Source organism: Castor canadensis, chromosome 10, assembly GCF_047511655.1.
Source record: "Castor canadensis chromosome 10, mCasCan1.hap1v2, whole genome shotgun sequence".
Lineage (NCBI taxonomy): Eukaryota > Metazoa > Chordata > Mammalia > Rodentia > Castoridae > Castor > Castor canadensis.
The window spans coordinates 109,891,209-109,914,582 of record NC_133395.1 but is presented as its reverse complement, the minus strand read 5'-3'; the positions used below and the strand labels follow the sequence as shown (position 1 = coordinate 109,914,582).

At 39.4% G+C, this 23,374-nt stretch overlaps 1 protein-coding gene across 1 annotated transcript in view; it reads left to right on the top strand.

The window, feature by feature from the left end:
• Positions 1–5,728: 5,728 nt before the first annotated feature.
• Positions 5,729–23,374, top strand: part of Plcl2 (phospholipase C like 2) — a 232,341-nt gene continuing 214,695 nt past the window's right edge. Inside the window, exon 1 of the mRNA XM_074043847.1 lies at positions 5,729–5,993. The gene's annotated coding sequence lies outside the window, so the exon portion shown is untranslated. The remainder of the gene's footprint in view (positions 5,994–23,374) is intronic.

Sequence of the window (23,374 nt, the reverse complement as noted above, 5' to 3'; positions counted from 1 at the left end):
TAAGCACTTGGCTGTCTTTTCATGACGCCAGGGTTTATTTATAACCCACCAGCAGATGATCAGAAAGCCAGGGTCAAGAACAGTTGTTTGGTCAGGTCCAACTGTTGAATGCTGATTGGTGATTGGCAAGGTGTGGCAGCTGCCATCTTGTCATGCCAGGGCCTGGATAGCTCTGCTGGTGGCTTTTGCTTAATTCAGGCAAAAGAAGTTAACTTCAGCCTGCTCTGCAGAAGCAAATCTGGTTAAGTGTTGTGGACGCCTCAGCCAGTTTAATTGGTTCCTGAGTTTATACACAACTGAAAATGAAAAACCGAGCCGTGTGAGTCATCATGGACTGTTGTGACTCACTTGGCCTCCCCACCTGGTTAGGAGACACAGGCAGAAGTGCGTGTCTCAATCTCCTGACAAAGTGCATTGAGTGCCTTTGCAGAACATAAGCAAGAAAATCAATTTCTGTAGCTTAGAGGAATGAATGTTTTCATAACTCTCCAAGTACTGGAAGAGAGGGATGTATTCACTCAATCACAGGAATTAATACAGCATCATGGTTCAGTGCCTCCCAGAAATTAAGTTAGCCCTAGAAATCAGGCTGCAAGGAGGAAGTAGAGTTCAAATCATTGTCCCTAAGTAATAGATTACAGGTAATGCTATTGAATGGCCTGACACATATAGTGATAGAGGGGCTGGTGGGGGAAAAAACTCACTTTGATGGTTAAAACTTTACTAGATGAATATTCAGAAGTCATGGCAAGGTTCATGCAGAACCTGCTATGTGTTTGCAAATGACTTTCATCATAATTTTGGTCATTAACTAGCAGCCATCATGGGAATGACAAATGCTAAACATCCCTGAACACCTGATGGTCCATAGTCATTTTCCTCCTCCAAGGGCCAACAAGGCGCAGCACCCTCACCATCTTCTTTCTTTTAGGAGAGGAAATTGAGTCATGGGGAGAAGAAAAGCCTTCCTGGGAGTCAGGGTAACCCCTGACCTCAGTTGCTCTCTTGGAAGTGAAGGATCCAGGCAGGTGATGAGCCAGGGACTGTTCTGTCCTTCCCTTAGGGAGTTCATAGGGAAGAGGGGCTCCTTTGCTGGAGACAGATATTTTATTTTGATGATAAAAACTAATAAGGTGCCTTGCTTATAAAAGTTTTATTTGAGGCTCTCAGAATATAAACTTGATGTTCTCATGTTCTGGGACTCTGTTTGTAAGGGAATTTGTGTGATTTGGGGCCCACTCTGGGCCCACAAGATCCAAAGTTGAGTTCAAGCTCAGCCACTTCCTCTATGACAGAATTTCAGCTGGGAGCAAATGGTTCTCCCTCTGGGTCCTGCTTTTCTCTTTTCCTGGCTTGGAGTTGAATGTTCACCTGGAACTGAGCATCGGCAGGATAGGCTCTGGGTTATAGCCTATGTCCAGACTCTGCTGCAGTACCCTTTTCTCTTCCACTCATCCCAGACAGAATCTGTGGTTAAGAACCACTGTCTGGGCCAGGCATGGTGCACATGCCTGTAATCCCAGTATTTAGGAGGCAGTGTTGAGAGGATCCTGAGTTTGAGGCCAGTCTGGTCTACAGGCAAGAGCCTGTCTCAAAAAACCATGGGCTGGGGATGATGTAGTTCAGTGGTAGGGCATTTGCCTAGCATGTGCAAGGCCCTATGTTTGATCTTCAGCACCACAAAACAAAACTCCACAGATATATGTAGTTTGCCTTTGCCAAATATTATTATTTATGTGATTAAATTTCAAGATACTGCTGATAAGATGCCAAATAGTCTTGATTCTTCTTCTGATTTTTTGGGGTTTTGGCAGTATTGGACTTGAACTCAGGGCCTTATAATTACTAGGCAGGCACTCTACCATTTGAGCCATGGTTGCTGGGATTACAGATGTGTTCCACTATGTCCAGTCTAATGTGTTTGATATAAGGAACACCACATACAAAAAGAGAACCTATTTGTATTGATTCTCCCATGAATTATCTCTTTATGATCCTTATAGTAAAATACAGTTTTTCAACCAATTTTACTTGGGTTCCAATAAACTCACATTATTCTAGAATTGTGGATGTAAGAACTTTACTAAAATGTTAAGAGTGGTTTTCTTGATACTGTGACAGTATGGATAATTTTTACTTTTCTGTATTGTCCAAATTTTATAATTAGTATATAGAAGCATTGCACAAAACATTAATTCCTTCTAAAATATTTAAAAATATTATAAAGCCATTTGTTGTACTAATTCTTCTTATAAGTGGGCAATTTCCTCTTTAGTCTTTACAGTCCCTTTAGATTTGACAGCTCAGTAAATTAGTCAGGAAAAGGAAAAAGGCAAAGCCAATGGTCAGAGGGAAATGAGAGGCGTATCTCTGTCCTGGCCACAGTTAGGGAGCCACATTACACCCATGGCAGCATCTGTGGTCACAAATGTTACAAAAAAGATAATCCCAAGGAGGCTCGCAAAGTCTGGGACTTTGCTCAACCTCACGTAGCTACTGAAAATGCTTTTACAAAAGAAAGGCACTGGTAGGTGACCCCCTTTTCCACATTCTGTAGGGAGTAGAGGTGCTCCCAGGTCAGGGCGGGGGAGGCAAATTAGGGGATGGATGGCTCTGTCAAGAAAGAAGCAGCAGGCCCAGCTCCTCCTGCTGTTCGAGGACTGAACTGGAGTTAGCTTCCAGGCTGACTAGGCTTCTGTGAACTCTGAGTCTCTGATGCTGTCCCCAGTACAGGCGTGTTCTCACCTCCAAGCAATTAGGGGAAAGTGTATGGGGTGGGGAGGGGAATGGTAGGCACAGGGCTGGGCCCCACAGGAAGCACCCAGCTTTTGTGGAGGTGGCGTGCCAAGCAGCAGAGGCCCACCCTTGTTTGTTGGGGCTTTCCTACTGGTTCTGTGTTGAGGTGTCAAAAGCAGAAAGTTCAGAGAACCCCAACCCTGGATCAGGCTGTAGGCAGAAGTTAATTAGAAAAGTTATTTTCCTATTCAGAGGTGGTTAGAGCAGCAGACAGAGAGAGAGAGAGAAAGAAATGCCATGCTCATGGTTCCGATGGGTTCTGCCAACATGGTACTAATGTTCAGAAAGAAATTTCGCCTCTCTTCAGAGCCACCCGTGTGCTGGTTCTTCTGACCAGTATTGTTAGAGGCACTGGAGAAACTAAGAGAAGGAAAACAACATTGCTGCCCTCCAGGTTCCCAGGGAGGAGACAGAGAACCAGCAAACCCATTTCAGCACAGTTAGTGCAGTGGGGGCTGCAGTGCTCCCTGGGGGAGGATCTCACCCAGCCAAGGGGCGCAAGGAGGTGATGGCGTTCAGCTCTCTTACCTTAGAGCTTCTCAGACTTTGAGGGGCCTAAGAACCAATGGAAGATCCCATGAACTTGTAGGTTTTGGTTCAGTGGGTCTAGGCAGGGCCTGGGATTCTGTGTTTCACACATGGAAACCAGTAGATGCATGCCGAGGCTGTAGGTCTGAGGCCCACACTTCAAGTAGTAAAGTCCTACGTGATGTCTAAGAGGGAGCGAGCTGAGTGGACCAGGGAGAAGGAAATTCCAAAGACTGCATGCATCCCATCGCACCACTTCGAGAGTGGAGAGGCTAACTTGAGGAAAGTTGAAATTTTGCTGATTTAGACCTGAAATTGCCCTGGGTTTGCCTCATTACCATATTAGGGGTTTACTTCATTCTTGAGCCAGGTGTTGTGGGGCATGCCTGTAATTCTAGCACTTAGGAGAGAATTGAGACTTTGAGGCCTGGCTGGGTATGTTGGAAGAAAAAAAAAAAGAAAGACTCACCCCTAAGCCTAAGCCCCACACCTGATGTCCTGACAATATTCCTGTCACTCACCTGACATGTATCCTTCAGTGCTTAATGGCCTTGTTACCTCTTCCTGTCATGCAGATGATAAGGTCCTCAGAGCAAGCCCAGTGGTGGTGACTAGTCAACACAATTGACCTGAGTCTTTGACTATTGCTCTTTGAAGGATGTCGTTGCCTTTTGGTCCCACAGCTAGAATAGCTCCTGATACACACAAGCAGCTAAGGCTCATTATATATTGACTGTGAAATGAATGAATGACAAATACTCTAGATTGTGCTCAGCAGAATAGCAGAATGGTTAGGGTTTAAGCCCTAGAGTTGCAGAGCCTGGGTGTAAATCTGCCTCTAGCTGCATCAAACCGAGCTCATCCTGTAACCACTTTAGGCCTCTATTTCCTTATCTGTAAAACAGGGATGAAAAATAAGTTACCTGCCTCAGAGGATTGCTGCATGCACTGTATTAACATAATACATACATACTGCTTCGCCCAATTGTAAATGTTCAGTAAATGTCATCTGTTATTTTTGCTAAGGGGTGAGGTTGATATTAGTTATCTTGACCTCATATTAACTGGTATCACTTGGGAAAGATGGAAGTATTTGTCTAAGGTAGGGCAGGGTAGGGTCAGGGTAGGTTTACCAGTGAACTTGTTTACCTTTGCTGTACCTGCCCTCCATTAGCATGCATGATGGCAGGTGATTCTATTCCTTTTCATAAAATGTTTCTTTGAAGCTAAAAGAGGAAAACACATACAGGAACACATATAAGAAAAGAAAGGTCTGAGCTGATTTCCTGAGACAACTCTAGTTATTAGGTGGTGGTGTGTGGGAGAATTTTATTCTGTACCTGTGAGATCACCTGAGCTGGGCTTCTAGAATTCTGTTTTTTTTTCATTTCTTTTATTCATATGTGCATACAATGTTTGGGTCATTTCTCCCCCCTGCCTCCCACCCTTTCCCCCTGCCTACTCTCTCTCGCCCCCACCCCCTTTCTACCAGGCAGAAACTATTTTGCCCTTGTATCTAATTTTGTTGAAGAGAGAATATAAGCAGTAATAGGAAGGACCAAGGGTTTTTGCTAGTTGAGATAAGGATAGCTATACAGGGAATTTACTCACATTGCTTTCCTGTACATATGTGTTACATTCTAAATTAATTCTTCTCCAACTAACCTTTTCTCTAGTAGAATTCTGGATGGTTCTATAAAATAGAAACGTTTGGTTAATGCGCAGCCAGTAGATATAGACCTGGCTGAAATGGTGTGTTGTGTTGGTGAGAAAGGGGTGGAATCTCCTGATACCACCTCTCAATAATCTTGTGGATTATTTGACTTTATACCATGAATTGAAAAGGCCTAGGGCTGATATTATTTGTCTTCTTTTTTTTTTTGCACTGTCCAATACGATTGCTACTAGCCACATGTGTCTATGAAATTAATGCAAGTTAAGTGAAATTTAAAACTGGGTAGTCTTTGAGTGGATTCAAGTGCTCAGTGGCCACATGTGGCTAGGTGTTACCAAATTGGGCAGTACAGCTATAGGGTAAAGTTCAGTACAGCTATAGGGTAAAGTTCTAACTTTACCCTGGACAGCAGTAACTTCAAGTGTAGGGTTAGGCTCTCAGAGCTGCAGCTTGTGATCTAGATACCCAAAGATGGTAAAATCCAGAACTCACACAATGATGATGTTGCAGAATCGCACACAAAAATTAGGAAATATAAAGGGCAAGTTTGTGCCACTTTTAGACAATAAAGGTCGACTCTGTTTTTTGTTTTTTGTTTTTTTTGCTCAATAGTTGTTAAGTAACAAAACACTTACTTTGTGTAAAGCATTAAACTAAGGGCTCTGGGAAGAAAGCAAAGTCCATTAGTTACAACCACTGGTTGTACATTGCTTTCTGTCAAGTAAGAAAGACACTAAGTGCACAGGACAACATTACATAACAGCCCTAGAAGTGTGTGAGAAAACTCCAGTGAAATGCTGGGAGACTAGAATGTATTTGACAGGGTAGGAGGCACAAGTGGAACTGAGTCAAGAAGACACAAATGGGTACAGCATCCTGGGAACAGGAAAGAAAAGGGAACAACTCTACACGAACTAAGGAAATCATAGGCAGTGGGAGCCATACAAGGAGTGGAAGCAAAGGAGTGCCACCATGCAGATAATATTTTCCCAAGGTGAGTTTGGTAAGAGTAAAATGCAAAACTGGATGAACTGCCATCTTTGCAGGGATCCCAGCCCAGAGGTTGGGGGAGAAAAATCCAGGCAAGAGGTAAGAAAGCCATGAATGAGGTCAGTCGAAGAGGAAGTAATAAAGAAGGGAAATTCAATTGGTTTGGACTGACCAGGGAAGAGAGTCGGCAGAAATATAGATACAGGTGGCTTGTCAATTTGGACATTTGGGATGTTTAAGAAATACTGTTGATTTGGAGTTTGAGAGGTGGCTCCTTGATGTAACCCCATTAAATCTGATCACACAACTCCTTGGACTGTTCTTCAGTATTGTTCAGTGTACTGTGATCTCTCTAGGTTTAGAACAAGCAGTTTGGGGGTCTGTGATTGCATCTGCTAGACTTTGCCTTCTGCCCAGAACCCCTCAGTTTAGTGCCATGTGTGGGAAAGTGCACACTTATCAAACAGCTGTCTATAATTAACCATAAAGTTCAGGTCTGTTGTCTTTGTCCTTTAAATTTATTGAGGTGAAGAGAAGGAATTACATGTTTTAAAATAAAAATCCTGAGAAAATGTTTCAGTATTTTGATGAAGAGAGATGAATGCCTCCAAAATGCAGTTGCCTGAAAATGCAGTTGTCTGAGGAGTAAATGAGATGTACGTGAGCTACCTAGCAGCTAGTGAGCCATCAATATCTGCCAGTTGGTTCTAATCTAATATACTGAAATACATGGGATTGTAAAAACCCCACACATAATTTTATGACATCTACTCTCTTTCCACTCCTTTCTTGGGTGCCATAAAATAAGGGAAATTCTGGGGTTATTCCAAAATTACTCAGGGCAGAGTTGTTAAAATAGTGTTTGCTCCATGAGGGAGAAGCCAGAGACAGGCCCAGAAATAATCACACTCAGGTTTTTGGCTTATTCTTTACTTTCTCCTGCCTCATACTCTTTTAGGACTGAGACCCTTGTTGGGGGGGCATCAAAGGGCAAGTTGAATAACAGTATTACAGAAAAATGTCAAGGAGGGAATGATGCAGCCTTTATGTGTGATGTGACTGACTTGTTTTCACAGGTGCACTCAAGTTTAGCATCTCAACTACTGCCCAAAACTACCCCAGGTGGGCCATGTGAGCCTCACTTAGAAGTAAGGGCAGCAGCTTCGTCCTTGTGTGCCTCTTCCTCTCTCTCCCTTCTGTGCTTCACCCTATGCACCATAGACAGGTGAAGCATTTGATAGACCTCCTTCAGCATGTCAAGAATTCTTTGGCCTAACAGGAAGTCTGAACCCCACTGCATGGTTTCCGTGCAGAAATTCACTCACCATATTGATTCATTCTTACCTTCTCATTTTCCAAGTGCATCTAAGGATGCACTTCTTCCTCTGATAAGGAAGAAGGGCACTATTTACTGTGCTGGAAGGTCCCATACTCATTTTTTCTCTGTGCTTTGGCCATAACCCTCATCTAGGATAACCTCACTTTTCTGAATTTCTTCATCTTGCTTTGCTAAATTTCATTTATTCTTCAAGACAGGCAAGACCCATTCTTTCATGGGACTTTTTTTTTGATTATTCCAGCCCATAAGCATCTTGCCTTGTTCTGGATATACTGCACTTGTTTACAGTGACAAAAATTTACCACTTTTATAATTGTTGCTTGTTTATTACTTAATGCTGCCAACCAGATTACAATCTTGGTTTATGTCTTGTCCTTCAAATCACATCATCAAAATTGAAAGTGAGGGCTCTGTGACATTTCAAAATCTTTACTGTCAGGATTTTCAAAGTGACCTCTTAGAGAGTTGATCACAGAAGCTTCCAGTTTTTCCCTTCTTCCCCCACCTCTTCCCACTTTTGGCCTCTCTGAAGTCCTGATTTTGGATGCTTTAATATCGAGAACCTAGTTCAGACTTCCTTAGCCAAAGCTTGAATGCTACAGGTCCCAACCATTGAAAGCGTGAAAGTGAGCTAACTGTTGTGGTGGTGAGGAATATTCTAGTTCAACCTGTTCTCACTCATGAACATCTGAAAGCTGCTGTACTTAAGAGCAGCAGAGAATGCGGCTCAGCCCTTGGGAGATCCATCCCTTTCCACATAGAAAAAATAAGGTTTTTTTTGTAGTTGGAAATACAGAGAATTGTAAAGAAAAGTCATTTGTAATCTTACTCCCAGAAAAGAACATTGTTAATCTTGGTGTACTTTTCAGTTTTCTAGTCATACACTCTCCCATAAATAGAGTTTAGAGCACTCTCTATGATGAGTTTTGTGTCCTCTTTTCACACACAACTATACCATTATCCCTAAAACTCCTCTTGTGTATATTTGTTATGGCTCATTGTTGCATGTTGGCTTCCCAGAAGGCAGCCTCTGAGATGCAGATGTATATGAGAGAATGCCTTTGGAACTAATATCTGGCAAAGGGAAGACAAGGAAGCAGGGTTAGATAGAGGGAGAGGCTGAGCTGTGATGTCAGCCAAGAGAAAGCCTTCACTAACTCTGGAGCTGTGGTGGCCTCCAAGTGTCCAAGGTTGGAGCGGAGGGGTCAAACCTCTGTGGTCCATAAGTGGACCACTCATTGGTTTCAGGGTGCCCCTAGAAGAATGCAAAATTTTTGGCAAGGCAGTTCCCCAAAGAAGGCTCACAGGTGAAGGCTACCTTAGAGTAGCAATCGCAGCACGCTGGGAGAATACCTCTTTGATCCCAAAGGGTGATCCAGGCAGCACTTGACAGCCTCCATTACAGTTGCAACTATGCGGGATGGCCAAGAATAGTGGAACTAAGTACCTTACCCTGTGACAGCATTGTGCTAGGTGCCCTCAGACCGCATAACTGCTATTGGACCAATGAGGAAGTAAGACCAAACGCTAAGTGGGCCCCACAGCTGATAAGTGGAAGAGTCAGATTTGAACCCTAAGCCTTTATTTGTTTTGGTAAGTCCCTAGAAGAGTGTTGCCAGGTAAGAATTTCAGTTTCTATGCAAAAATCTTAGAACATATTGAAATGAAAAGAGCTATACCACATTTCCCTTTCATCTTCCCATGGGCTAGAAGGTGATTTTCAGAAATGGTAAAAAAGGAGCATTGCCAGCCCAAGTGAATTAGGAACACTTGAATCATAAGGGCACGCTTTAAAAAGTGGCAATAAGTGACAAGAGGAACTGTGAGGCACTCTTTATTGCATGTTTGATTCAAGCTGTTTCGTTCAAAACACAAAGCAGCAACCGTACGTTGATATGAAACCACAAGCTAGACCTGCCCTTCTCTCCCCTCGAATGTAAATGATCATTTTTACCACATGTGAGAAGGGAGGGTAATGCTAAGGTTCTATGTGGCCTTTCATGCAGCCACAATTTATTGTTATTTCTCATTTTTGAAAAGCTATTCCAATGAAGCAGTGACAAAAATTGACATTTTAGAATTCTTTCTTTTATAGATTTCAGGAGGTTTTTTGTTGTTAAATTTACCTTTCATTCTTATCTTCACACAATCATTTTATTAATTTTTTTCAATAAACCTATCCAGATTTTTCATACTTTTTGAACAAAATGTTCCATAAAAAAGAGAAAGGTTTTTACCAATTTCCTTTTATCACTCTATTTGCCAGCTTATAATCTTCAGAGGCAGTTTATTTGTCAAAATGAATACTGTTTCAGGGTGATTGCATTTATTTATTGATTTAGCCCACTTCAGCATCAGGACAAAAAATTAAAATTCAGGGTCAGTTATAGGTGGGGAGTGTTCTCAGCGATGTAATGTGGTTGCTAGGCAACCAGTGGGCGGGCATTAGCAGGAGGAAAGGAAAGCTAGTCAGCCTGCACTACAATAGCAGTATTGGCTTTCATTTCAAAGGTGCTAAGTAATAGGGCCATGCAATTTGTTCCCCTTAGCTGGAGTTGCTTACTTTTTTTCTTGAATGGAAAGTTAATCTGGTTTAGTACCGGTAACATTTGTAACCATACTTCCTCTGCCAAGCATTTAAAAAAAAATTTTTTTCCCACTATGGGAAATAAAAAGTTCTGCGTCTTTCTTCATGTTTTAGCATCAAGATGTTTATCACATCTTTTTTCTTCCTTTCTTGCTTTATTTTCTTTCTTCCTTTCTTTTCTTTTTGAGAAAATACACCATTGCAGTAGAAAAAGAGAGATGTCAGTATAGGCATTTATGTCAAAAGTTGTAGGGCAGCGTCGGGGGGTCAAAAAAGTCCTTGAAGGTCTGAGGAGAGGAGGCGTTAAGAGAACTGACCTAGGCAACAGGCAGTGCTTGGGGACCTGGGCCAGCAATAAAATGAGCCACCTTTTTACTTGGGGCCAGCATGTCCTCATATTCTCTCCTTGAACCCTGCTCACACACAAGGCTGAACATAGCACTTTGCACAAAGTAGGCACTCAGAACCACATGTAAGCAGTGCACCAATCAATCCTAACATAGAGAGCCTGGATGCAGGAAATTCTGTTGGAACAGCTGCACTCAGGCATGGAGTTGTAGGAAAGCGTATCTGGGGCCCTATGTAATTTCCTGACTTAGCCATGAAAAAAAGTGGACTAGCGGCCAAGGCTGGCAAGCTGTCCCTCTCTGAATGGGAACCAGGCTTCAGTTCTGCATTACCAAAAAATCTCCTATGCTTTTTTCCCCTTTGAGTAAATTAATTTTTATCTGCATGCTCTGAGTTTGCAAGACCTACTGAGGAGATTGAGATTCCAGTGCCTTTGCAGATCTACAAAGCCTGGTACTGGCTGAGAATCTGCAAGTACTATCTTGAGGTTCTTCCTTAGAAATCCCTCTCCTCTCTCTGATGCTTTTCTGCTGTGGGCAATTTAGATGCTTACTGTCTTAGGGCCAGCACTGATGAGATCCAGTCTGCTAACTGGGCTTCTTGCCAGGAGACTCCCATGCCTCCAGTCTCCTGTGGTGTCCTTACAAACACTTCCTTTCATATGATGTGGTTTGCAGAACCTTCCCCAAGTCTTTGTGCTTTCTCTTGACTGCCCTGGCACCCACTATTGTTCCATCAGCTCTTTTCACAACCACATACAACAGTATTTTCAGATCAATGTGTCTTACCGTATCCTCACCACCTTGGTGGTCTTCAGAGGGTTTCTCCAAGATCTGGAAGCTCTCATAGTTCAAGAAACAGTGCCCTCGTAAATTTTCACCTAAACAGCTAACCTTTTATAGTGCTGTACATGTGGAATTTTTTAACCAAAAGAATGTTGTATATTGATCTTGTAATTGGCAGAAGCAGGAGAGGTACAACCAAGAGAAAGAAGAAAATCAGGCTGTATCTTTAGAGGTTAGACATCTATGGGAAAGAGAAAAAAATGGAGAAGGACCCATTAGCAGAAAGATAAAGAGGAACAAGGATGAAGAAAGCCAATTAGGGCCCCCAAGAGGGGACTAGACATGCTACAGCACAAAGCATGATGATTAAGAGTTGACAGGCAGCAGAAGAAGGGAGTTGGGGATGGTGGGGAAAAGGGGGAGGCACAGAATAGGGGGACTTGGTAAGATTTTTGAGAAGAGGGGAGTGCATGTTAGAATCAACAGGATTGACCCTAACAAGACAGATGATAGAATCTGCGATCTCCTTTCCTGTCAGGTAGGAACTGTGATCTCTTCTCCTGTCACCCTTCTTCCTACTTCTTGCATTTTCCAATCTTTTCACTCTCTCTGCTCTCTTAGGTTCCTTTCCTGAAGTTGTCAGTCAATCTCTCTTCTCTCCACTTTCCTCTCTTGCCTTCAAAGTGTTTTGTAAACTGTAGGTCTTGACTATTAGCAGGCGATGAAATCAGTGTTGTGGATTTTAACAAGCATTTTCAAAGCATTGAAATAGAATAGAATAGTGTAGGGCCAGCACTCAATGGTAACTCAATGGTAGAGCACTTGCCTAGCATGTGTGAGGCTCTGGGTTCAGCGTGAGGCACTGAAACAAAGCACAACAAACAGAGAAAAAGAATAGAATAATATAAAATAGGGTATACAGAATCATATACAGTAAAATAGAAAATTTTGGCATGTGTCTTAGGGCAAGCGCAGGCTTCATTTCCATTATGTGTGTGGGTACAGATGTATGTGTGTAATTCCTGCTGTGGACTGTAGTCCAAAGTTTAAAGATCACTGGGACATAATTTAATTCAGGTGGTAAGGTTGTTGCCTTGGAGAAGGTGAATTTCAGTAACTACTCTTTGATGCTATTATGGCAGGCACCTGGATGTTGAAACAATATAATTGATGTTTTATAAATATGACAGGCATTGCCTGACTGGGAGAGGTAAGGGGACAGCTCAACCCTACCTTTAAGGAACTTTCCTCCTTGACACAAATCTGTTCTGCTTTTGGTTCACTTGATAGGTTCATATAAACATCAGGCACATGCAACCTGTATAGAAATGTCACTATCATTTTTATCTTTTCTGTGTTATAAGTCACAAAAATTGTGTATGTTCTTTTTGTTAAAGTCAAATAATACAGAAGTATAAAGGAAAAACTAAAACACCCTTTTAAATCCTCTTCCCACTGTGTCATCCCCCTTCCAGAACTGCCCTCTTCTGCCTCTCCTCCAGTTTCATGCCTCACTTCAATAACTTTTAGGTCATTATCCTTCCAGATATAGGGCAATACTACTAAAATTTTAGTGTGCACACTAGTCACCTGGGATCTTGTTAAATGCAAGTTGTGATTCAGCAGGTCTGTGGTGTACCCTGAGACCGCACACCTCTAACAAGCTGCTGGGTGACAACAGAAGCTCCTAGTCCAAGGATCGCACCTCAGTAATGTGGGGCTGGCTGCTCTTCTGTCCAGTACAATAGCCCCTCATCACATGCAGATTAAAAAGGAGTCTTACAGGCCATCTCTGACTTTTTATGCTTAAACTATATTACCTTTGAGTTCCTTCAAATATTTTATTTTTATTATATGCTTACAGTTACTAGTGGCAAAGGCTATTAGTCCCAAATATAATTTTTGGTACACATCTGATGAAATGTTGATTTTATAGTGAGAGAAGGATGAGGATCTGTTTATTTATTTATTCACTCATTCAATATCAGTTATTGACTACCTGCTATGATCCAGACAAAAAACACAGGCATCAAATTATTTTTCAAATTGCAAATTGACAGCCTATAATCAAAATGTGTTGCCTGTCTCCATGTCAGAAGAACTGCCCATAATAAACTACCTTTGACTGATAATTGTTATCCTTTTATTAAGAAGAAACACACAAACATACAGTCTTACAATGATGGGTTTGATTAACTAAATAAAATCCTACATTTTGGTATGTGCCCCAAAAAACTCACTTAAATTAATTGTGCTTTTATAAAAGGAGTATTCTTGTTGTTTTATACTTGTAGAGTAATGCCAGTGTTATTTTTAGAAAGCATGATAAATAATTTGAAAATGTGTTATTAGTCAATTGATTGTAATGAAATGCATAGAATTAAGGCAAATCGTTAGGTAAATTTTGACAAATGTATACACCTATGTGTCACTGCCACAGTCCGGATGTTGAGTATTTCCTTCACCCAAGGAGCTCCATCCTGCCTGTTTGCACTCAGGCACACCTTCAACTTCTCTCCACTGTAGGCTGCCACTATTCTGATTTCTACTCTTATAGGTAAGTTTTATAGGATTTGGAACTTTCTAGAAATGGAATTACACAGTGGATACTCTTTTGTGTCATCAGCATAATGGTTTTGAGAGTCACCCATGTTTCTCATGGGTGTTGTGCTCCTTTTCTTTCTCAGCATGAAGGCATCACCTTTTTCTCATTCACTCACTTGTCCTGAACATTTGGGTTATGTACCAGCTGCAGTGGTTATGAATAAAGCTGCTGCACATATGTACATACACTTCTCATTGTGGATGCATATTTTTTATATCTCTTAGATAAATACCTACAAGTACAGTTGCCAAGTCCTAGGTTAGGTAAACATTTAACTTTATAAGAAACTTCCAAATTACTTTCCAAAGAGGTTCTACACTGGCATTGTACCAGAGTTCCAGTTTCTTCATGCCCTCCCGAACATTTGGTATTGTCAGTCTTTTCCGTTTTATCAAGTCTAGAGATTGTGTAATGGTATTATTGTGCTTTTAATTTTTACTTCTTTGATGACCAATAGTGTTGAGTATCTTTATTTATTTTTTAGCTCTTTTGCCATTTGTGTAACTTCTTTTTCAAACAGCTATTTGTCTTGGTTCATCCCCCCTCCTCCCAATTGGTTGCTTCTTACTATTGGGTTGGAAGAATTCTTTACATAATTTGGATATAAGATCTAGGTCAGGTGTGTGTATTGCTAATGTTTTCTCTCAGTTGGTGGCTTATCTTTATAATTTCTTTTTCTTTCTTTCTTTTTTTTTTTTAGTGATACTGATTTTTGAACTCAGGTCCTTGAGTTTGCTAGGCAGCCACTCTATCACTTTAGCCATGTGCTCATCCTACATTTTCTTAATGGTGTATTTTGAGGTGTTCTTAATTTTGATGGACCATGGTTTTTCATTTTTTCTTATATGGTTAACACTTCCTATTTCCTGAGAAATCTTTGCCTACTCCAAATTGCAAACATATTCTTGTGTAGTACTTCTTCTAGATGTTTTATAGTGTTAGCTTTTATTTTTAGGATAATGTTCTATTTTGAGTTAATTTTACAGTATGGTGTAAGGATTGAAATTCTATTTCTTCCATATGGATATTCTGTTGCTCCGGTACCATTTGTTTAAAAAAACTATGTTTTGTCTCCATTGAATTATTTTGGCACTTTTGTAAAAAAACAATTGTATATGGGTCACATAGTAGGTATTAACAATCTCTGGTCTGCTTAAGTACTGGTATATTTTTGTATTTTTTAAACCTATATTTATAGCAACATCAAAGACTAAATCAAGATCTGTTATTTGCTAGTGAAAGGAGATGGGAGTAAAAATTTTGGAGATGACTCATGTCCAATTTAACAGGCTGATCATGAATATTTGTGAGATTTGTTGCTCTGTTAGGAGGATAAGAGTTATAACCCACAACATTTTAATAGTTTTCTGGGATACATTTTATGTTTACAAATTAATTTTGTTTGTAATATCTTTTTAAACCAATATAAAATATGCATTTTAAATTTTAAGCTATTTTATTTCCTTCAAATATAAATTTAGCCAGGTCATTAGGAAAACATAAACTGGGGTTGTTTTGGTGTTTGACTTGGTGGGTGGCCTTCTGAAATCCTCAGTCTGCAGCCCCTCACCCTCACCCCCTCCTGCTTCTCCTCTGAGGCCTGAGAGTCCTAGAGGACAGGACCCATCATGCTTTGAGGTAGAGCCACCTCACTGGTGATAAGTCTGTGTGGAGTCTTTCTTATGAACCTGAACCTCCAACTCCCTTACTATGGGGCTGAAAGGAACCCCAAGAGAGTAGGAGAAAGTGGGGATGCCCTTGAACACTGGTTTATAGCAATCCCTGCTTGGTGAGGGTGCAAGTCACAATTAATTTTTTCAATTGCTTCAATTACTGAGGCTTAACTATGTAAAGATGAGAAAGAACCCAAACTTGGAGCTGGACCCAAGATCTGAGCCCAGTTCTTTCACTTGCCTCATGTGCACTCAACATGCAGAGTAGAGACGTGGTGAGTGCATGTAGGGTTGCTGGGGCATTGAGTAAGAGCGCTCTGCAAACTGTGTATTCTAATGATACGTAAAATGACTTTCCTTCAGGAACCCCCAAAATTACTCTATTCAAATCTGAGCCATTACTTAGATGTGCTTTGATGAAATAAGGTGCATAATGACTTTTAGTCATTTGCTGGATTCACTCCTTTTTGCCCCTTTTTAATTGATTGTATAAAATCATGTATTTCATTATACATTTCATTTATGTATACAATGTACTTCAATCATATTCACCTCCATCACCCTCTTTAGTCTCTCTTTCCCCTCCTGCTGTTCACCCTCTCCCTCCAAATAGTCCCTTTTATTTTCCTCTGTCCCCCCTAGATTCTATATATGAGAGAGAAAGTGTGTGATACTTGTCTTTCTGAATCTAGCTTGCTTTGCCCAACATGATGGTCTCCAGTTTCATCCATTTTTCTGCAAATGACATAATTTCATTCTTTATGGCCAAATAATGCTCTGTTGTATATATATACCATATTTTCTTTACCCATTCACCTGTTATGGGCACCGAGGCTGGTTTCACAACGTAGCTATTGTGGATGGTGCTACAGTACACATGGGAGTGCGTATGTCTCTGTTGGATGATAACTTAGATCCCTTCAGTTATGCATCCAGGAGTGATATAGTTAGATCACATGATAGTTCTAGTTTTAGTTTTTTAACGAGCCTCCATATTGATTTTTGTAGTAGCTGGACTAAATTACATTCCCACCAACAGTATATTAGGGTTTCTTTTTGCCCTGCATCCTTTCTAACATTTGTTGTTTCCTTGATGATAGCCATTGTGATCAGAGTGAGATCAAATCTCAAGTTAGTTTTGATTTGCATTTGTTTTAAGACTAAGGGTGTTGAATATTTCTTCATGTATTTATTGAACATTTGTACTTCTTTTAAGAACTATCTGTTCCATTCATTTGCCTATTTAGCAATTTGCATAATTTTTCCTTTTAGTGTTTAATTTTTCAAGTTTGTTATATATTCTGGAATATTAATCCCTTGTCAAATGGATAGCTGGCAAAGATTGAGTCCCATTTTGTAAACTGCATCTTCAATCTAGCAGTTGTTTCCTTTGCTGTGCAGAAGCCTTTTAATTTGATGCAATCCCATTTGTCAGTTCTTGTTCTTAATTCCTGAGCTACTGGAGTCCTGTTCAGAAAGTCGTTGACTATGCCTGTACTCTCTTTAAAAGCTCATCAGCCAACATTTGCTTGCTGAATGGTTTTCCTGTAACCTTGAAAAACCTTACAGTTAGTTCTAGAGAAGGACAATTGTTGGGAGCCCAGGTCATAGTCAACTTACCATTAATTAAGGGTTAATGCTTTGCTGAGAAAACATTGAAAATACTAACAAGACCAAGGGCAGGGAATGGTGTACCTTTATTTATGGCATATGAACAGAAACAAAATGAAACCTTTTCCCCAAAGGCTACAGACTTATTCTATTACTTCAAGTATTATAAAATGGATATTACTGTATCTTTTCCCTGATGTGAGTTAATTTTAATGAATATTTTGTTGGTAACCACTTTTCCCTAATTATAATAGTGATGCAAACTCATTATAGAAAATTTGGAAACTACAGACGTATAAATTGGAAACTGAAAACCACCTATGTCTTTACACCTAGAGGTAACCATTACTTAACATTTAAATGAATATTTTCTAATCCTTTCCCCTTCTTAAAACAATTTCAGCAGGTTCCATTGTTCTATTTTCATACAATTTTATAGAGTATATATATAGACACACACATATATGTATGTAGTTTCAGAAAATTCATAAAGTATTCTTGAAATAGTTTTGCTTCCTCACTCACTTAATAGTATATATCATAAGCAGATTTCAATGACTGTTCTTAGGAAAAACATTTTTTTTGTTTTGCAGTACTGGTATTTGAACTTAGGGCCTCATGCTTGCTAGGTAGGCACTCTGCCACTTGCCATGCCCCCAGTCTCCCTCCTTTTTTTCTGCTTTTAGTTATTTTGCAGACAAGGTATCTGCCTGGGACCAGCCTTAGATTGTGATTCTCCTACCTGTCTATAGCTGGGATTTACAGGTACACACCACCATGCCTGGCTTGTTGTTTAAGATGGAGGTATCAATAATTTTTTGCCTGGGCTGGCCTCAAACCTTGATCCTCCTGATCTCTGCCTTCCAAATAACTGGAATTACAAGTATGCACCATTGTGCCTAGCCTAGGAAAAATAATTCTGAAAGCCAGCTGTATTTTATCTATACTTAGCATATCTAAAACTTATTTAGATATAGTTCTTTCCAAATCATTGTTTTTAAGTTAAACTTGTGAAAATTAAATTTTAGCTCTTAAATTTGTAAATGTGGGGTTGGCAGAGTGGCTCAAGCAGTAGAGCACCTGCCTAACAAGAGTGAGGCCCTGAGTTTAAACTCCCAGCACGACCAAAAAAAAAAGAAAAAAAGTAGCTGTTAAATTTAAGTTGCTGAAAGAATTCTAAATTGTAGTCACAGTAATGAAAGCAAAATGTGGACACTGAAATACACACATGAATTTTGCCATGCCTCCTCAGTGTGTGTGGGAGTGTGATACTACCCAAAAAGGGAGTGAAAATTGATTTTGAGTGAAAAAATATCTTACCTTTTAAAAAATTATTAGCATATATTAGTCATATAGATGGGTTTCATTGTGACATAGCCATGTATGCTTAAGATGTATCTTGGCTGGATTCACCCTCTCCATCATTCTCCTTCATCCTCTCACCCTTCTTCAAACAATTCTAACAGGTCTTGTTGTTCTATTTCATACAAGTATATCAAGTACATCGACCATATTGACCCCTTCATTCACCCTCCCACCCCTTACTGGTACCTACCCCCAACCATGAGCAGTTTTATGTTCCTGTCCTTCATTTCTTTTTTTTTTTTTTGCCATGATTCTTCACACATGAATATATTTTACTTTAATCAGATTAACCTCTCTATTCCTCTCTTTCCAGTTCCTGCCTTTTTCCCATTTTCAGCAGCTCTCCGTGTGGGTCCTCATGCCATCTTCATACAGATGCAATGTATTTTAACACAATTCACTCTGTCATTCTCTTTCCCCTTCTGCCTGCCCCTAGTTCTCTCAAACACTTTCACTATTCCACACGTGTTCTCTCTACAATATGGATGTACATATTTATGTATACATTTATCTGTTAGGTCTAGCTTCCACATAGGAGAGAAATCATGCACCCTTTTTTATGGGTAAAGCACAGATATACTGTACACAGAGTATATACACAAACCTATAGTATATCAGCAGCATTAAAATTTCTTGAGTGAGAGGAGTGATTAGGAAAAACAGCTCTAGAAGGTTCTTAGGAGGTGATGGTGGAAAGTAGATTGAGAGAGTAAGATAATATGACAGGTGAAATCCCACAAGGCAGTTCAGCTTCTTTAAACCAAAGCTTCTTTGAAAGACATGAGTCTGTTCATGTAATCGTGTAACTGCTACCTGGTATTCGGTGGTCATTTCTTCTGAGTATAGGATGCAGAGGAAAGAAAATATTGGAGTTATAATTCCCTATGTAAAGTAATAGCACTACATTATAAAACTATTCATTGTGAATGGGGAAACTCCTTTATTGTACCAGAAAAACCAGAGTTAATCTGGTTAAAATATTACAATATAATTTGATACATGTCAGTGATTTTCAAAGAGTACCAATGCTCATTTCATACACAAATACAATAATTGAAAAGACACCATCACCACAGAATAGAAATGATAGCAAGATGCATGGACTTCGTTTATTTTTTTTTAACAGCTTTGTTGAGACATAACTCACATCCATAGAATTCACCTTTCTAGAACACATAATTCAATAGTTTTTAGTGTATTTGGAGTCTTCCAATCCTCAACACTAATTTCAGAAACTTTCATCACCACAAAAGGAAGCCACCACATCCATTAGCAGTCACTTCTAGCACCCTTCCCCACAGCCCTTGCAACCAGCAGTCTAATTTCTGTCTCTGAAGATTTCCCTGCTCTACACCTTTCATATCAATGGAATCATTCAGTGTGTGGTCCTTAGTGACTGGCATCTTTCCATTAGCAAAATGTCTTCAGTGTTCATCCATATCATGGTGTGTATCAGTACTTCATTCACTTTTATCTCTTACTAATATTCTACCGTGTGTGTCTACCACATTTAATTTATCATTTAAATACTGGGCTGTTTCCACTTTTTACCATTGTGAATAATGCCATCCTGAACATTCATGTGTAAGTTTTTTTGTGGACATATGTTTTCCATTTTCTTGGGTGGAAAGTGAATTTCAGGGTCATATCTTACCTCTATGTTTAACATTTTAAGAAACTGCCAAACTGTTTTCCAACGCAGCCATACCATTTACAATCCCATCAGCAATGTGTGGGCATACCAGCTTTTAGCCATCATAGTGGGAGTGAAGAAGTGTCTCATTAAGGTTTTGATTTGTATTACCCCAGTAAATAAGAGTGTTGATCATTGTTTTATATGTATATTAGAATTTTGTATGTTTTCTTTGGAGAAATTTCTCTTTAGACACTTTTCCCATAATAAATTAGGTTGTTTTATTTCTTTATTGTTGAGTCATGAGAGCTCTTTATACATTCTGAAAGCAGGTCTTTATCAGACATACAGTCTAGACATATTTTCTCTCATTCCCTTGATTGTCTTTTCACTTTCTTCATGGTATCCTTTGAAGCACAGAAGTTTTTAATTTTGATGAAGTCCCATTTACCCATTTTTTTCTGCGATCACTTGTGATTTTGGTTTCATGTCAGAGAAAATATTATCTAATCCAAGGTCACAAAGATGTCCTTCTGTGGTTTATTCTGATAGTTTTGCCTTGGATTCAGTGAATTTTCATGTTTTGTAAGGTAGGGCCCAACTTCATTCTTTCTCTTGTGGGTATTCAATTGTCAGCACCATTTGCTTTAAAATCAAGATATAATAATGTTAACCAACAGGCTAAGATCTTTATGAAAATTCTTTACCTTATTCTGTCACCCTTTTTTCTTCTGTTTCTTATTTATAAAATACTGTGCATCACAATGATAATGTTTGGAAGTCACATTTTTGCAGAAGACTATTATTACTCATGGTAGGAAAGTGGAATGTTCTGGTTGAATTTCCCTGGACATAAAATGCAGGGTTTAGACCTAGATTTTTGAGGTCCCTGGGGTCCTGTCAATATAGATTTAGAATACACCTTATCCACTTTTGAAACAATTAACATATCATAGTGTTAAAATTGTTCTCAAATAATACCATGTTTCATTGAAAGGGCTGGATTGGAAAGTAGAAGGAGCACTTAATGGGATAGCCTGTGTTTGGTGAGAAAGGGTTTTTAAAAGGAAGGATAGGAAACTGTGATGGGTAATGGAATAAACTCCATTAAACAGGCTCTTCATTTAACAACCTTTGAAGGAAATCCCAATAACTGGTAAGCTAATGGTTAGTTTTATATGCTGATTTTGTTAGGCTGTAGTACTCATTTATTTAATTAAGCACTAATCTAGGTCTTGCTGTGAAGGCATTTCATGCAAGTACAATCAGATGACTATGTGAAGGAGAATGTCCTTATAAAAGCTGGGCATGGTGGCATATGCCTGTAATCCTAGCTATACAGGAGGTATAGGTAGGAGTGTTGCAGTCTGAGGCTGACTCTGGGCAAAAAATGTGAGATCCTATCCAAAAAATAACTAAAGCAAAAAAAAAAAAAAAAAGAGAGAGAGAGACTCAAGCAGGTAGAGTGGCTGCTTTGCAGGTGCAAAGTCCTGAGTTCAAAACCCTAATCCTACCAAAATAAATATTTAGGCACTTCATAATATAACTCTTTGGTTATCTTTAATAGAGTGCTCGTACCATAAATACATTTAAACTTTTATTTACTTCTCGCCCTTCTTTGTGTTAATGTGCTGCTGAGTCATTTATTTTTATGGTGTGATGGTATAATGTTAGGGTCTGGACTCTGTTCTTTCTTTTACAAAGTGACAGCTGCTGGAATAGCAAGAAATGGTCACTCAGCCTCCAGAGCATTTTTGGTATAAATTCCCCCATTTTGGCAGACATCATGGAGAAGTCACAAAAGACTCATCATAGGGAAAATCATAAAAGCAAAAACTAAAATTTAGGGGCATGGCTCAAGTGGTAGAGTACCTGCCTAGCAACCACAAGGCCCTGAGTTCAACCCTGAGTCCACAAAAAAAATTTATAACTTTCATGTTAGCCTTGAAATCAATCATGGAACAAAACAATTATGAAGCTCATTGGGAAAAGGTGATGAAAATGTATTTTCTTTATAAAATGTAAGGAAGAAAAGGTTGATGGTACCAGAGGAGCAGAGGTTTTACTTTCTTATTTAAGTCTACAAAATGATTACATCTTTAATGACACATTACAAGTATAAATTTATATCTCAAAATATGTGCTTTAAAGAAAAAAAAGAAAGGACTTGGTTTACTTAGGAGCAGAGTTGGATATAATACTCTGCCAACCAGCTGTTATGTGCTGGCAATATTTGATTCAATACCATCTATCTCCTATTACACCCTACTGACTGCATCCTTGGGCCAGAAAAAAGTCAACACTGTTGATGAGTGTCAGGTTTACCGGGATGCTAAAAATATGTAGTTAATAACCAGTGAAACTGCCTTCTGACTACTAACATGGAGTTTTGTTCCAGAACTGCATGTACATTGTGTACAAGCATCCCATTGGGATTTTCTTGAGAACAGTGACTTCTAACCTTTCTGATGTCTTAGATGTTATTGTGTCATGCTCAGTTCTCAGCATGGGAACATTTGTCAGGAAGATTATTATAATGACATGGATACAGACTTTCAGGTGATTATGAAATTTGCTGAAAGCAACCTTCCATTTGCTCGTATTATGGATATATTACCCAGTATCGTTCATAGTAGCCCAGGTCTGCACTTCCATGTTGTTTGGTGGCACCAAACCACTGAGTCGTGTGGACCACAGTTAGCTCAGAGGTGGCTGGTTACTTTGGTTACATCCTAAGTATATTCAACTTAATCATTTTCAGGATTTATCTTTTGGGAGGACAGAGAACACAGGAACTGCATATTATACAAGTCCTTTGGAAGGTCTAACTTCCGCTGTCACTATTGGATGAAGTAGATTTTTAACAGACTTGAATCTTGCTGCTGTTTGATAGTTTGTGAAAATTGGTATGGTCCTCAATTTATGATGGTTCAACCCACAAGTTTTCAACTTTACAATAAGATTTACAAAGCAAAGTGAATTCAGTAAAAACCCATACTTTGAATTTTGACTTTTGATATTTTCCCAAGTTAGTGATATGTGGTATGATACTTTTACAATGCTGGGTAGTGGCAGCAAGTCACAGTTAACTCCCAGACACCTATGCAATCACAAGTGTACACCACCAATACTGTATAGTGGACTGAGTTGCTAAACTATGAAATCAGTAGTTAGGTATAGTAAGTCCTATTTTTGACTTATGATGTTTTCAAGTTATGATGGATTTGTTAAGATGTAACCTCATTGTCAAGAAGTAGCCATAAACAATATGGACTAAATCCACAAAATCATATTAGACTATAATTTTATGTTGTAATATAATATGATGAAAGGTATTTTTTAATCTCTCACAAAAGAAATTATGATATGCTTGATGGAGACTCTACCTTACTTAATTTTTTATTGGTACCAATAGCCTAGGGACTGGTACACAGTAGAC